The following is a 14358-nucleotide window of genomic DNA, read 5'->3' on the forward strand; positions in this document are numbered from 1 at the left end:
AGAAGAAGGAATACCGACAGCAGCAAGAATTAACGTGTCATACCATAATTAAAGAAATAAAGTAAATATCACAATACCGTAATTACAGCTAACATTAAGATGTGCCAAGAGGCCCACTCTCCCACCCTGGTGAGATGGCATGGGGCCTTACATTTTCCCCGCTGCTTTGCCCTCTAGATCCTAACAGATACCCAGCCTTTCCTTCTGTCTGCCTGATATGAAGCTGAACTCTGCTTTATGTATTATCTCTCCTAATAATATTAGGAGAGTTATAATAATATACAATAGTAATGCAATAATACACCATATAATACAATATACTGCATGTTATATATATTATATATAACATATATTATAATGGCCATTGACAATATAATGTATATATATAAGATATTACATATAATATATAAATATAAAATGATATAACAATAATATTTTTCCACTTCTACCCCCAAGAGTTTAAGAGTATTCAGCAAACATGAAGTACTCAATATTAGCATTTCCACTCCACTTAATTCTATTTGTGTAACAAAGCCACCCAGTGAGGTCGGTATCCCCGTATTTACTGAGGAGGAAACTGAGGCCAGGAAATTTCAGTGACTTGCCCAGCATCCCATAAACAGCAAATACTGGAGGCAAGATCTGAACTCAGGCCATCCTAAATCCAGGTCAAGTATTCTTTCCTCTAAACTACATCCCCCCCCCCATGTCCCCTTAAGAGGCTACAAATTAAGGAGACAACCTACGGTGCATTAGCTTCAATAACATATGGCAGATCAAGCTGGGGCCAAATTAGCTCCACCCTCAACCCCTGCTCCCTCCCCCGACCCAGATTATAATCCCTATTTTTCCAGAAACTTTCACTTCCCTGAAGACGTTCAAGCCCACGCTAATTCATGAAATTCTACCAAACTTCCCTGAGGGGCTGTCAAAGACCAAGAGGTTGATATGGCAAATTATTCTGGAATTCCATGTAAGAGGTATGACGAATTCCTAATTTGTCCATAAACACACTTTTTTTTTTCCAGACCACACCTATGATTTCATCAGTATGGGAACATACTGCAGAGATGCAGGTCAGCAAGTTCTGAGTTGTTTATTAATGTTTAAGCGTCTTAGAGGCATGCGAGGAGCCCTGAGAGATGAAGGGCCTTGCCCGCCCACCCACCCCTAAGATGCGTCCACAGACACTGGACCTGAGTCCAGGTTTCCCCTGAAGGAGAATGGCTGAACCATTTTTTCCCCACTCCTCTTCACTGTCTTTCAACTATGGACTCCAAAAGGGCCGTTCTAAAAGGCTTTTCATCAGCTGCCACGAGCTGCGGCCCAGAAATAGCGTCTTGAAAAATCAGGAGAGGGGAATCATATTGTTTTGTTTGGTTTTGTTTTAAAAGTGGGACTGATGTAACAAAGGCATGTCTTTCAAAGCAGTCTGGGGCCATGAGGGGAAAAATGTGGCTCCTATGTCATTGAAAAGATTCCTCGCAATGCCTGGAAGGTTAAGTATAACTATTTATATAAGATCATGGTTCCAAGACAAATTATGGCCCCTTGCCAGGTGCCAAGGAATCAAAAACTGGACAGTGGAGCCAGGTTAAAAGCCATGTTATTGTTATAGCTTGGGATCCTTTTAAAGGGACAGTCTTTATTTGGCTCTCCAAGAAGGCAGGACAGACTCATCTTTGGTTTCAAATCCATTTTAAGGAAGAAAAAAAAGCAAGGGCTGCTTCTTCTGCCTTTTGGACTTCTGAAGTACCTCCTCTCTACCTATCTAGGAGTCTGGGTGGCAGAGATTTCATCCAAAATGAAATAAAGCATTCAGGTCCTTCAGGAGGAAAGGAGATCCTTTTCAGCTCCTGAGTTGGCTCCTAAGAGAAAGTGTGATACAATAGGATGAGCATTCCTTTTGGAATTAAAAGGACCCGGCCTAATCAATTTATTCATGGGCAAAATGAGGAGGCTGGCCATTGACAACATCATCATCATCATCATCATCATCATCACTGACATCATCATCACCACCACCACTATCTTCATCATCACCATCATCATCACTGACCTCATCATCATCATCACCTTCATCATCATCATCACAGACCTCATCATCATCACCATCACCACCTTCATCATCATCACCACTGACCTCATCTTCATCACCATCACCATCTTCATCATCACTGACATCATCATCACCATCACCATCTTCATCATCATCACTGACATCATCATCACCATCACCACCATCATCATCATCACCACCTTCATCATCCTAGTTAACATTTACAGAGCACTCACTATACGCCAGGCACTGTGTGGAGCGCTTCACAAATCTCATCCCTTCTGATCCTCACAACAACCCCAGCAGGGGTTATCCCCAAATTACAGATGAGGAAGGTGAGGGGCAGCCAGAGGTTAAGTGACTTGTCCAGGGTCCTAGAGTTAGTAAGTATCTAAGGCTGGATTTGAACTCAAGTCTTCCTGGCCGAGGGCTCTGTCCACTTCGCCACCTAGCCGCCCCATATCATCATACCTTTGAGGTTTGCAAAACCTTCACAGATGTTATCTCTTTTTATCTTTAGAACAACCCTGGAAAGTCACTGCCATCATTATTATTATCCCCAATTTACAGATGGGGAAACTGAGGCAAGCAAAGGCAGCAGGTATCTGAGGTCACATTTGAACTCTGATCTTCTTCCAAGTCCAGTGTTCTATCCACTTCCAGCTCCAAATCCGCAACCCTAGAACCCTTGCAGAATAGCTTTGTCATTTCATTTCCCATGATCTAACACCAGGCATGACACAAAAAACAGAAAGAACTTTAGAATTAGAGAACCTGGGTTCAAATCCTGCCACTGCCAGTTGCTTCCCAAGTAACCATGACCAAATCATTTAACCATTCTCGGCCTCAGTTTATTCATTCATCTGTAAAAGAAGGCGGCGGTGGGGGAGCGGTTTGAGCTAAATCGTTTCTAGGGTCCCTTCCTTCTCTAAATGTTCTAAGGAATTTGGAGAACTTCTAGACCTGGTCTTCATTTTACAGATGAAGAAGCAAACTGACTTGCCTGAAGTGACTCAAACGGTAAATAGCAAAGCTCACATCAGTACCCAGGTCCTCTGTTTCAAATCCAGTGCTGATCATCCCCTTGTGTGACCACCAGTCCTTAACCTCTCTGGGCCTCAGTTTCCATAACGTATAAAATGAAGGGGTTGAATTGATGATGATTCCTACGGTGCTTGGGGGAGATTGTTCCTAGAGACCAACTCTGTTCGTGCCATTCCTTTACTCAGATATCTTCAATGGCTCCCTATTGTCTCAAGATAAAAACACCAACTTCTCTTCCTGGTATTTAAAGTCCTGCACGATCGGGTTCTAGCTTACTTTTCTAGACTCATTTGATGCTACTCCCTTTCATACACTCTATAGTCCAGCCAAATAGGCCTCCTGTTTCTGTTACTCGGCATCCTTTATCACACCTTGTGCCTTTGCACGAGGCTAGCATGCCACATACTTCAAATGATTTCTCTCTCCTCAGCCTATTAAGAGTAAGATCAGGTGAAGCACCCCCCCCACCACACCCCCAAGTGAAGCCTTTCCTTACCCCTCCTAGGGGTTAGTTTTTGCTCCCTCATCCAATCTGCTTGATTTGCTTATGGTTACCTGTGATATTCTTCAGTAGAGAAAGTTCCTTGAAGGCAGGTGTAATCACAACCTGGTATAGTCCACCGTATACAGTAGGCACTGAACAGACGCTTAACTCTGTGGTTTGGTTAGTCCACATTTTTAAGCAGTGATATTTCTTTATTTTTCCTGAGCACATTTTACACCTACATCAGAAAACTAACTGATGATTGAGTCACTGTATTTACCAAGGTTGAATAAGTCAATTATTTGTGAAAACAAAGAGATGAACCATTTCTAACTCAAAATGTAATCTCTATTGGAATATTTCTTGTATTATTAGAAAACAATAATTATTATTAACTAAAACAAAATTATTCATGGTGGATTTTTAAAAATTAAATTACAAATCCACAGTAAACATAACCTTTGAATTTTGGGTTAATTTTTCATTATAAGTATTTTCTGTATTTTTTTAAAATGGAATAAATTTTTAAAATACGTATCAGATAAACATAAAAGATAAAGTATTTTGTGCAAAGAACTAGTTTTCACATTTTCTTCTTTCTTTCTAGACTAGAAAAATGTTCAAGTTGTCTGCTTTTTCAATCTCACCAAGTTTTGGGCGTGCCTCCCCCCACTTTAAAGTCAATCAGTAAAGCTCAAAATAGCCTCCCCTTTTCTTTGAATTTCTCATGGCTTGCTCCTGTCCGTTTATTCTTAAGCCCTTACCAGAGCCTAACTTATACAGGCATACCCTGCCGAACATCAAAAATGGCTCCGCAAAAACTTGATGTTAGGCAGAAAAGTGTTACAAGGAGCAGTTACTCCTACAGGTACCATGTTACAAGTAAACAAATGATGGTAAAGCAAGGTTTCAAAACTTTATAATGGGATTTGGTTATAATGTACGATTGATGCCAATGAAAAATGCCTTCATTGGGATAATCTCATGTTGAGTATGTGTGTATCCTAGTTATCTGTGCATTTACCCAGACTGCCTTCCTTGCCCACAAAACTATCCAAATAGAAAATGTGAACACCAGCCCTGGAGTCAGGAGGACCTGAGTTCAAATCCGCCCCCAGATACTTGACACACTTACTAGCTGTGTGACCTTGGGCAAGTCACTTGACCCCAATTTCCTTCCCTTCTCCCCCACAGAAAACAAAGAAAAAAATAGAAAATGTGTTGTCATTCCTATATTCTGTGTGTTCAGGATTGTGTCACATGACACATGGGAATCTCCTGATAAATACTGAAAGAAGAAAATGTATGCAATATAAGAAGCTTTTGTTACCTCTTAAATGGTTTCTGTTAATGAAGTTGTTTAAAACTGACTCCCCACTGCTGAATGGAATCACTTTTTTTAAATGTCAACAGCCAAGATGTATCCTTTGAATTGTATTCAGTTGGCCCTGAACCACACAGTGTAGTCGGTATTTTGAGGGCACAAGTGTTGAATGGTCATGTCACACTGTTCTTTCAAAGTTATGGACTGACCCCTGGCTGGTACCACTTCTGAAAATTCTGCTAAGAATTTAGTGGTAGGTCATCAAAGTCTAAAAAAGTATTATTTTTTTAAACTCTTCCCAAAGAGTTACATGAATATGTTGTCTCAAAAAACATATACATCACATTTACCCAAAAGGAAGACAATTTTTTTCCACCTAATTAATTTGAAAACTGTGCCTGAATGACATCTAGTGGCAAAAGAAGGTAATTCCAAGTGATTAATCTTGGAGGAGGGAGGAAGAAGAAGAGGCAGAAAGGGAAAGAGGGAGGTGGAAGAAGAGCATTCAGCAGCATCATGGAATCTCAAATTGTCAATGTCCCCCCTAAAATGTGATGATGAGAACTAAACACAATGGACCAGGCTGAGTACAAGACTAGCATCTCCCTTAGCCAACAGCTTCTCTTGATGCAGCCTAAGTCAACATGGCTCTTATGGCTTGCTGTTGACTCGTATGAAGTTTGCAATCCACGGAAACCTTAGATTTCCCCAGATGAACTCCCACTAACCGTGCTTCACACTTCCCCCATAATAAATACTTGTCGATTCATATCTTGCATTTGTAAAGCTCATTTCCTGAATGCAAGTGTAAGAATCTATTGCCATTAAATTTTACCTTATTAGATTTGGCCCAAAATTTCCATCTGTGGAGACCATTATGGGGTCAGGCTGTGTGATATCTATTCCCTTTGGATTTGTGTCTTTGGCAGACTGGAGAAGTAGACTGCTATGCCTTAATCAAGGCAGATTTGGGTGGTAATAAAAATGCTAAACTACAATATAGGATGAGGCATGGATACCTAGGGCACTGCATAAATGATTTTCCTTCCTACATAGCCAACTTGGATAGGGATGCTCACCCAGGTCCAAATCTACCTAAATCTACTATGTCATCGAGCTGATAGCTCTCTACCTTCTCTACAAGAATAACATGAGAGGATTTACCCACATTTCATCAAAGTACCTAACAAATTTTACATATGAGATGTTCCTAATCTAGCAATCTTGGGAGAGGACAGGAGGAAGAGGAAGAAGAGGAAAAGGAGGAGGAAGAGGAGGAGAGTAGAGGACAGAAATGAGATTTGTCATGAACTTCTGGGGGACAGAGGTTATGTGAAAATTTTCCACTGCCTTCTTTTGTTCATTTGCTAAGTCCATCGCTGTCTTGCAATTCAAAGAATTCCATCATAACTGGGGGCTGTTTTTAGCAATCACTCAATCATCTAAGTGGGCTATGGTCTTGACCACAGGATCATAGATCATAGGTGGCCTTTAGGGGTTATTTAATCCAACCCCCTTGTTTTAGATAAGAAGATTTAGGTTGAATGATTTGCCCAGGGTCACAGAGCCAGGATTCAAAAACCAAGTCCTGAGTCTATAACCAATGTCCTTTTTACCACACTTTGCTACCTCTCTTGTGTTTTCCTAGAAGACAAAAGGCTATAACATTTTCATCTTTGTAATCCAAGTACCTAGCATACATACAGAAAACACTTACTAAATGCTTGTTGAATGATTGGGAAATTGAACTAGCAGCTCACAAGATCAAATGAAATGATCTTTGTAGAGTGCTTAGCACACAGTAGGTGCTTAATAAATGCTTACTCCCTTCCTTCTTATTGCTCTTTCATAGAGATTAGTATAGAAAAAGGACCCTGACAAGAATAAAAGAAGCGATGTAGGGCAAAAATTTCTTAACTGCTAGGTTCATGCAATAATGCTCTAACTTGTTTTATGGAAAATCAAGATGTTAATTGTTAAACTTTTTAATCATTAGATTAGAATAGTGTGAGACAAGTTAAAGGTCAATTGAGCTTAACTCAAAAATATTTATTAAAAACCTACTATGTACAGATCATTGTTTACACAATGGGGGATATACTCAGTTTAGATATGAATTGTTCTTTGCCCTTATGAAACTTCTATTTTAGAAAGACATTCATAGATAAAGAATAAGTGAAAGAGGCAAGAGGAAGGGACAAAAAAGCATTTATTAAGCATGCCAGGCACTGAGACAAGAACTTTAAAAATATCATCTTATTTTTCTCCTCACAACTCTAGGAAGTAGGTATTATGATTATCACCATTTTGCAGTTGAGGAAACTGAGGCAGAGAGATTGAAAGTCTTGCTCAGAGTCATACAGCTTTTCAATCTCTGAGGCCAAATTTGAATTCGGGTCTTCCTGACACTTGGTCCAAGGCTAATGCTTAATAATGATGTGCATCAGACCTAGAATTAGCAGACTGCTTAAATTTAGAACTGAAAGGAAATATTAAAAAAAAGAGAGAGAAATACTCAATGAAAGCTGGATGACTAATTGCTAAATGTGTTAAAGTAGGGAATCTAGCACTTTCCTAGTTTCAAAGCTGGTTCTCTATTTACTAGAAAAATAATATTGGTTCTTACTTATCTCATGATATGGTTATATCTAGTCTATATAACTATTGTAACAGAAAAACGCGAAGTTTTTGCAGTTATGATTAGAAGAGAAAGTGCCAGGTAGAGGAACATCTTTGTAGCAAGTTTCTTTGATAGTGAGCTCATATATAAGATACATAAAGTACTGATTCAAATTTATAAGAACAAGAGCCATTCCCCAGACAAAAGAAATCAAAGCTCTCAATGAACATGTGGAAAAATGCCCCCAAGTCATGAATTGATTAGAAAAAGTAAAATTAAAGAAACTCACACTCATCAGATTGGCAATGACGATGTAAAAAGAAAAGGACAATTGATGGAGGGGCTACAGGAAAACAGGCATGCCAATACACTCTTGGCAGAGCTGTGAATTTGCTCAGGCATTCTAAAGAGCAATTTGGAATTACGTCCAAAAAGCTGCCATACTTTCTGACCCAGGTATACCACCCCTGCTAGGCCTGTACCCCAAAGAGGTCAAAGAAAAGGGAAAAGGAACTATAAGGACAAAAATATCTATAGCATCTCTTTTTGTAGTAGCAAAGAACTGGAAATTATGAGGGGAACGGTGCCTGTCTATTGGCAAATAGCAGGACAAATTATGGCATGTAAATGTAATGGGATGTTATTGTTTCATAGGGAATTATTATAATGATAGCTAGCATTTACGTAGTACTTACTGTGTGCTAGACACGGTGCCAAGTGCTTTACAATTATCTCCTTTGATCCTCAAATTCTGGGAGGTAGATGCTATTTATTATTAGCCCCGTTTTGCAGATAAGGAAACTGAGGCACGTAGAGGTTAAATGACTTGCCCAGGGTCGCACAGCTAGTCCATTTCTGAGGCCAGATTTGAATTCGGGTCTTTATGACTTCAGGCCCAGCCCTCTATCCACTGTGCCAAATAACATAAGGGATGGCTTCAGAAAAAACAGGGAAGACCCACATGAACTGATACAGAGTAAAGTGAACAGAACCAGGGGAACAATCTGTATAATGACAAGGAGAACTTTGAAAGATTTAAGAACTCAGATCAATGCCATAACCAACCATGACCCCAGAGTACTAAATGTTGATAAATCATGTTACCCAGTTCCTGACAGAGAAGGAATAGACCCAAGAGGCAAAGAAGACGTACATTTTCAGACACAGCCAACGTGGAGATCTGGTTTTGTCAAACACGTTACAAGGGCTTTGTTTTTGTTACACCACACTGCTGCTTACAGCATAGAAATATTCCATTACATTTGTGTACCACAAATTGTTCTACTGTATGTATTTTTAAATAGTAATTTGACTTTTTACTGAGAGGCTGGATGGACTAGTGGACAGAGAGTTGACCTCAAAGCCTGTTTCATGTCCCGCCTCTGATAAGGTATAGTTGCGTGATCACAGGCAAGTCGCTTTATCTAGTCGGGCTACTGGCAACCCCCAAAGACTATGAGTTGCAGAGAAAGGGAGTGGGGGGGTGGTGGTAGTGATCCACACCAATTTTCTCACCTGGGAGTTCCTAAAAACCAGTGAAATCTCAGGTCTAGTCGCTATCCCTGTCAGATGATATGTATATAGGAGGCCACCTCAACCCAGGGGTGTGCTATAACCATCTCTAACAGGACAGCCAATTGTTAAATTTTCATTTTGAACGTTTATACCTCGGATCTCCACAAACTACAAATCAGAGCTTGATTTGTGTTATGGATGGTTTAGACCAGAAGTACCAAACATACAGGGGACTCAGCAAACTAGATTAAAATGTAACAGGGAAATAATGAACAAAATGAATAAAAATACAATAGAATATAATGTTAACATGTGATTTTCTTTTTGAACAGTTTTTTTCCCAATTACATGTAAAGACAATTTTTAGCATTCATTTCTTATAATATTCTGAGTTTCAAATTTTCTCCCTCTCTTCCTCCCCTACGCTCTCCCTGAGACGGTAAGCAATTTGATATAGGTATATCATATACACACACGTGTATATGATATATATGTGTGTATATGTATATATACGCAATCATGTAAAACCTGATTGCATATAAGTCATAATATGTGATTTTCTAAGTTAATATGTGGTCTGCAAGGATCTTTATATAGGAATTAATATCCCCCTTTTCTATCTGGATTTGACACCGCTAGTCTAGACTTAAGAAAGTGATGGGAGAAAATGTTAATAATACAGATTAAACTTCAGTGTGCCACTCAAACTTTTTTTAAAGCTGATTGTTAAACATTTACTCTGCCAAAACCTTTAAGAGACAATAAATCGCAAATATAATTAACAAAAAGTAACTCAAAAAATTAGATAATTAGAGCAAGTCACCACATATAAGTAAAAATCTATGGTAAATTTGCAATGACAGATGAAAACATAAAGGATCTGCAAAAAGTCTTTTAAAAATTCAGTAAAAAGAACCCTGGACTAGAGAGTCAGAAGCCCTGGGTTCTAGTACCAGATCTGCCTTATTTTGCCTCCTAAGCCTCATGCTTCTCTCCTCCATTATATGGACAAGATGATCAATTAGGTCCCTTAGTGTCTAGTATTCCCCAACTCTATTACCAGGGCTCAATATTGAAACTGAAATGGCATTGATTTCTCCATCTCAACCCTACAAAAACATGCTTTACAAAAAGTAATTTGACCAGGGTCACTAATTTATTTCCAACTGACCTTTTATTTGTACACCAATATCTATGAATTAAATAATCAATGAGGAAGCCACAGAACTGCTGATTAGAAAACTTGGGCTCTCCAAGTTGTTTAAGAGTATTGAAAATTTGTCCAAAGAAAACAATTATAAGAAGGAAAAAAAAGCATGGCTATCTCCCTAAACCCAAAGTTATCCTCTGAATTATAACAAAAATATGCTATCTTATCACAACAAACACCTAGCTTCAATCCACCAAAAATAACTTATGATAGTTTTTGACTAGATGATCCAGCGCTTCAGACACACAAACATTCACATTTCAAGTAAGGCAATATTTAAATGCTTAAATGATCTGTTTCTACTTTTCATTGGGAATCAATGGATTCACCAAGATGCAAGAAAATACATTACAAACACATGAAAAACCTCCTTAGGAAATCAGAAGCACTTTTATTTGAAAGATTAGGTGTTTTATGAGATAAAACTTCTATTACAGCTAAGTCTAGATTGTTATTTTCCCCGACAGGCGCTGTTACTTAATGTGTGAAGTAACAGGAGAAAGGAGAACTCGTCTGCTGAAAGATGATTCAGCAAAGCAAAGACTTGTGTACAAGTCGCACAACGGTACCATGGTACAACAGTAGTAGCTTTCTTGGTTTTCCTTTCATAAAGAGAGCCGATTGCTAAAGATAATTCAACTAGGAATAGATGCTTCCAGACCCAGAGTAGCCAACAGCTGAGCCGAAGGAGGTAAGCTCCAACAATAAGAAAAAAGAAGTAACTGCGAGTGCTAAGGAATCGGAAACAGTGGTGCGCACATGGAAGTGTGCCATAATTCTGCATGGGCTAATTCATTAAACTACTTTGGAAAGAAACACCAGATGAGAAAAATTCATTCCCAACACATAAGGAGACTAAAAGTCATCTAACTCTAACTAACACCCTTTCACCCCAGGTCCAACAGTGAAACTGTTGCATCAAAACACTAAGAAGTCTTGCTTGGAAACTTCTGAATGTAAACTTTCCTAAACTCCTCGATTTTGTTGTTGCGGAGTCATTTTTCAGTTGTGTCCAACCCTTTGTGAATCCATTTGGGGTTTTCTTGGCAAAGATACTGGAATGGTTTGCCATTTCCTTCTCCGGTGGATCCATTTTGTTGGGCAGAGGTTAAGTGGCTTGACCAGGGTCACACAGCTAGGACGTATCTGAGGTGACATTTGAATGCAAGTCTTCCTGACTCCAGCTCTGTACTCTATCCACTGAGCTATCGCCTGCCTCCAAACTCCTCGTTAGAAGACATGAAAATGAAGGTTTTTAGTTCCAGGAATTTTACCCAAGTACTTCTTCAACTCCTTATCATAAATAATAATAGCTGGCATGTTGTAACACTTCACGTACTACTTCATTTTTCTCTCACAACAACCCAGTGAAGTAGATATTAAGAATGAATTGCCCCCATTTTACAGAAGAGGAAAAAAATGGTCAGTGAGGTTAGGTAACCCTTGATTCTCCATCCCCATCAATTCTCAAATGGGAACTGCTGGGAGGTTATTGGAGAAGCCAGCTATTACGTTCATTGGGTCCGTTAAGTTACGTAATCTCAGCTGAACCCTTATGACTTCAAAGTTTTATTATGTGATTTCATCTTTATCTCCCTCCCCTCAAAAGCTTCTCCTCAGTCGCTGAAGCAGTAGGTATGTATTTTTTATACACCAGGCCCCATTCTGTCTGTCCCGTCTTCTCCATTTACATGGACACCACCCTAGTTCCAGCCCTCGTTACCTCTCACCTGGGCTACTGCAATAGCATTCTAATTGGTCTCCCTTCTTCCAGTCTCTCCCCTCTCCAATCCATCCTTCACAGAGCTGCCAAAATAATCTTCCTAAGGCACAGGTCTGACCAGTCACTTCTTTGCTCAAAAACCTTCAGTGGCTCCCCAGGGCCTATAGGATAAAATACAAAAGCCTTAGCCTGGCATTTTAAGTCTCTCCATCATCTGCCTCCCATCTACCTTTCCTGTTTTATTTCACTGTACTTCATGAAAGCTACATTCAAGACAAACTGTTTGGTTAACTGAATCATTGGATTACTAACCTCAGACCCCTCCCCAATGACTTTCAGGCCACCCAGACCCCCTCCACTCCCCTTCCCATCCCCAACCCTATGCCTTCCCCCAACCCTAAAAGGCTCTGTTTATACTATCCAGATGAGGGGGAAGTCGCCAACTACAAGCCTTACACTGAGACGGAGGACCACCAGGCTGCAACAATTAGTTCCCCACCTTCCAGACCCCTGGACCCTGCTGGTGCATCCTAAAGACCTCCGGGCCTTGCTGCCAGTTGCCATTCTGTTGTGAGCTCAGGATTTCTGGTCTGTTCCACCTGCCTTGTAGGTGGATTCTTTTTCATATGTGGTCTTCCCCAACCATGTGAATTCAGGGACTGCCTCATTTTTTTTTTCTATTTGTATACCCAATACTTAAAATACTTTAAAATTTTTCATTGATTCATAGTATATAGTATTTATATATAATATAATAAATAGTATTTATATTGTAGGTACTATGTCCCTGGGCCATATTTAGGGATAGAGGGGCATCAAAGCCACATTGTATCCAACAATTCCTTAACCATGTTACCCTCCTCTAACCCCCAAAAGAATTGATTCCTAAGTCTGCACTGGAGCCAGTGATAGGGACCTAACCACCCATTTGGCCTCTGGGAAAGTTACTACTGGTGGCTCAACCCAAGTGAAGTGTTCCATGTTGTAGACTTCAGGGAGCGAAACAAGGATTCAGACTGGAGTGCATGTATTTCTGTTGTTTCTGGTAAGACTATTCCAAAAATATAAGGCACCAAGATGAAGTTGCTAGGTAACAAGACGGTCTGGCACCAGAGATTTACTGTCTTTGCCTATTACTGTTTGTTTTTATTTTTTTATACAGCCTTTTTTTTCTCCTAATATGAGTTTTTCCCTACTGATGGTGGGATTATCCAAATACTCCTCTTCCAAGATGCCACTATACTAGCTACATTAAGTCCCCACAACACTAAGGAGCCTCCTATAGGAAATCCAGAGCCATAAGAAAAGACTATTCTAACCATCTATTCTTGCAAAACAAAGTGGATGAAAAAAAAGACAGGCTTAGCTACAGGCAATGACATCAGCAGGATGGCTAACTCATTAAAACTTGGTCCATTTTGGACAGGTGCTTGAGATGGCCAATGCAATGAGTGATACCAGAACGGAGAGTACTAGAAGATCAAGGTGGATCACATTTAGGAAGTCACAAATGGCTTTCTATGATCTCAAACTACTTGCTACTCGTCACAAAGGTCCATCTCTTTAATACCATTGTTTCCTGCTTATGCTATGTGGTTGGGAATCCTGAAACCACAAGATCCCCCAAAGAACCATAATTAGAAGCATCCACAAAAGCAACAGAAGGATGACTGGTACAGAAGTGATTAAAAACCACTGGAAGAGGAGGTGAGCTGGCTGTGTATCAAGAATGAAAGACAAAAGAGTTCTGTGGGGTACAGAAGGATCAAAAGAAAATGACAACGGGGTTTTTTTAAGGGCATCAATTAGAAAAAAAAATTTTTAAGAACAAAAGACAACAAATAAACCCTGACAGGAAAGAAGTATAAAATGGTCTTGGATTCCAGTTTAGGGTAAGAAATGGACAATAAACATATAGGATGAGAAGGAACAGAGAAATATGACACAGAGATCCATTAAGTATAAGAGTTTCGGTGTTTTTCAGCACAGATTAATCAGAGCAGTTGGTATTAATTAATTAATAATCGTCATTATTTTTCTAAAATGGTTATACTCTTTGTTTCCCAATTTTTCCTAAGGTTCCTGGTTCATTCCTTAGCCAAGATAGTGGCACTTGGTTTCTATCTCTGCCAGCTCCTTTTCTAGGGTCCTAAGCTTCATGAAAAGTTTGCCATTACCTATGTGCCACTTAGCACTCCAGCTCCTTTCCTGGAGCCCTAAACTCCTGATTCATGCAAAGTTCATCAATATCTATGTGCCGCTGGACCCATCAGGGCAGCTAGGTGGTGCAGGGGATAGAATGCTGGGACTTGAATCAGGAGACCTGAGTTCAAAGCCAGCCTTACTAACTATGGGACCCTGAGCAAGTCGACTAACCCT

General features: G+C 39.7%; 1 protein-coding gene across 4 annotated transcripts in view; it reads right to left on the reverse strand.

Annotated features, from left to right (window-relative positions):
- GRB10 (growth factor receptor bound protein 10) overlaps positions 1-14358 on the reverse strand; it is a 278478-nt gene that overhangs the window by 162808 nt on the left and 101312 nt on the right. The window contains exon 4 of one of the 4 annotated variants that reach the window (XM_036737462.1): positions 11987-12140. The exons of 2 other annotated variants lie outside the window; for them this stretch is intronic. The gene's annotated coding sequence lies outside the window, so the exon portion shown is untranslated. Of the gene's footprint in view, positions 1-11986; positions 12141-14358 lie in introns of those variants that run through there. One more of the 4 variants, XM_036737461.1, reaches the window with a different exon arrangement.

This window comes from Trichosurus vulpecula, chromosome 9, assembly GCF_011100635.1.
Source record: "Trichosurus vulpecula isolate mTriVul1 chromosome 9, mTriVul1.pri, whole genome shotgun sequence".
In the NCBI taxonomy this organism is placed as follows: domain Eukaryota; kingdom Metazoa; phylum Chordata; class Mammalia; order Diprotodontia; family Phalangeridae; genus Trichosurus; species Trichosurus vulpecula.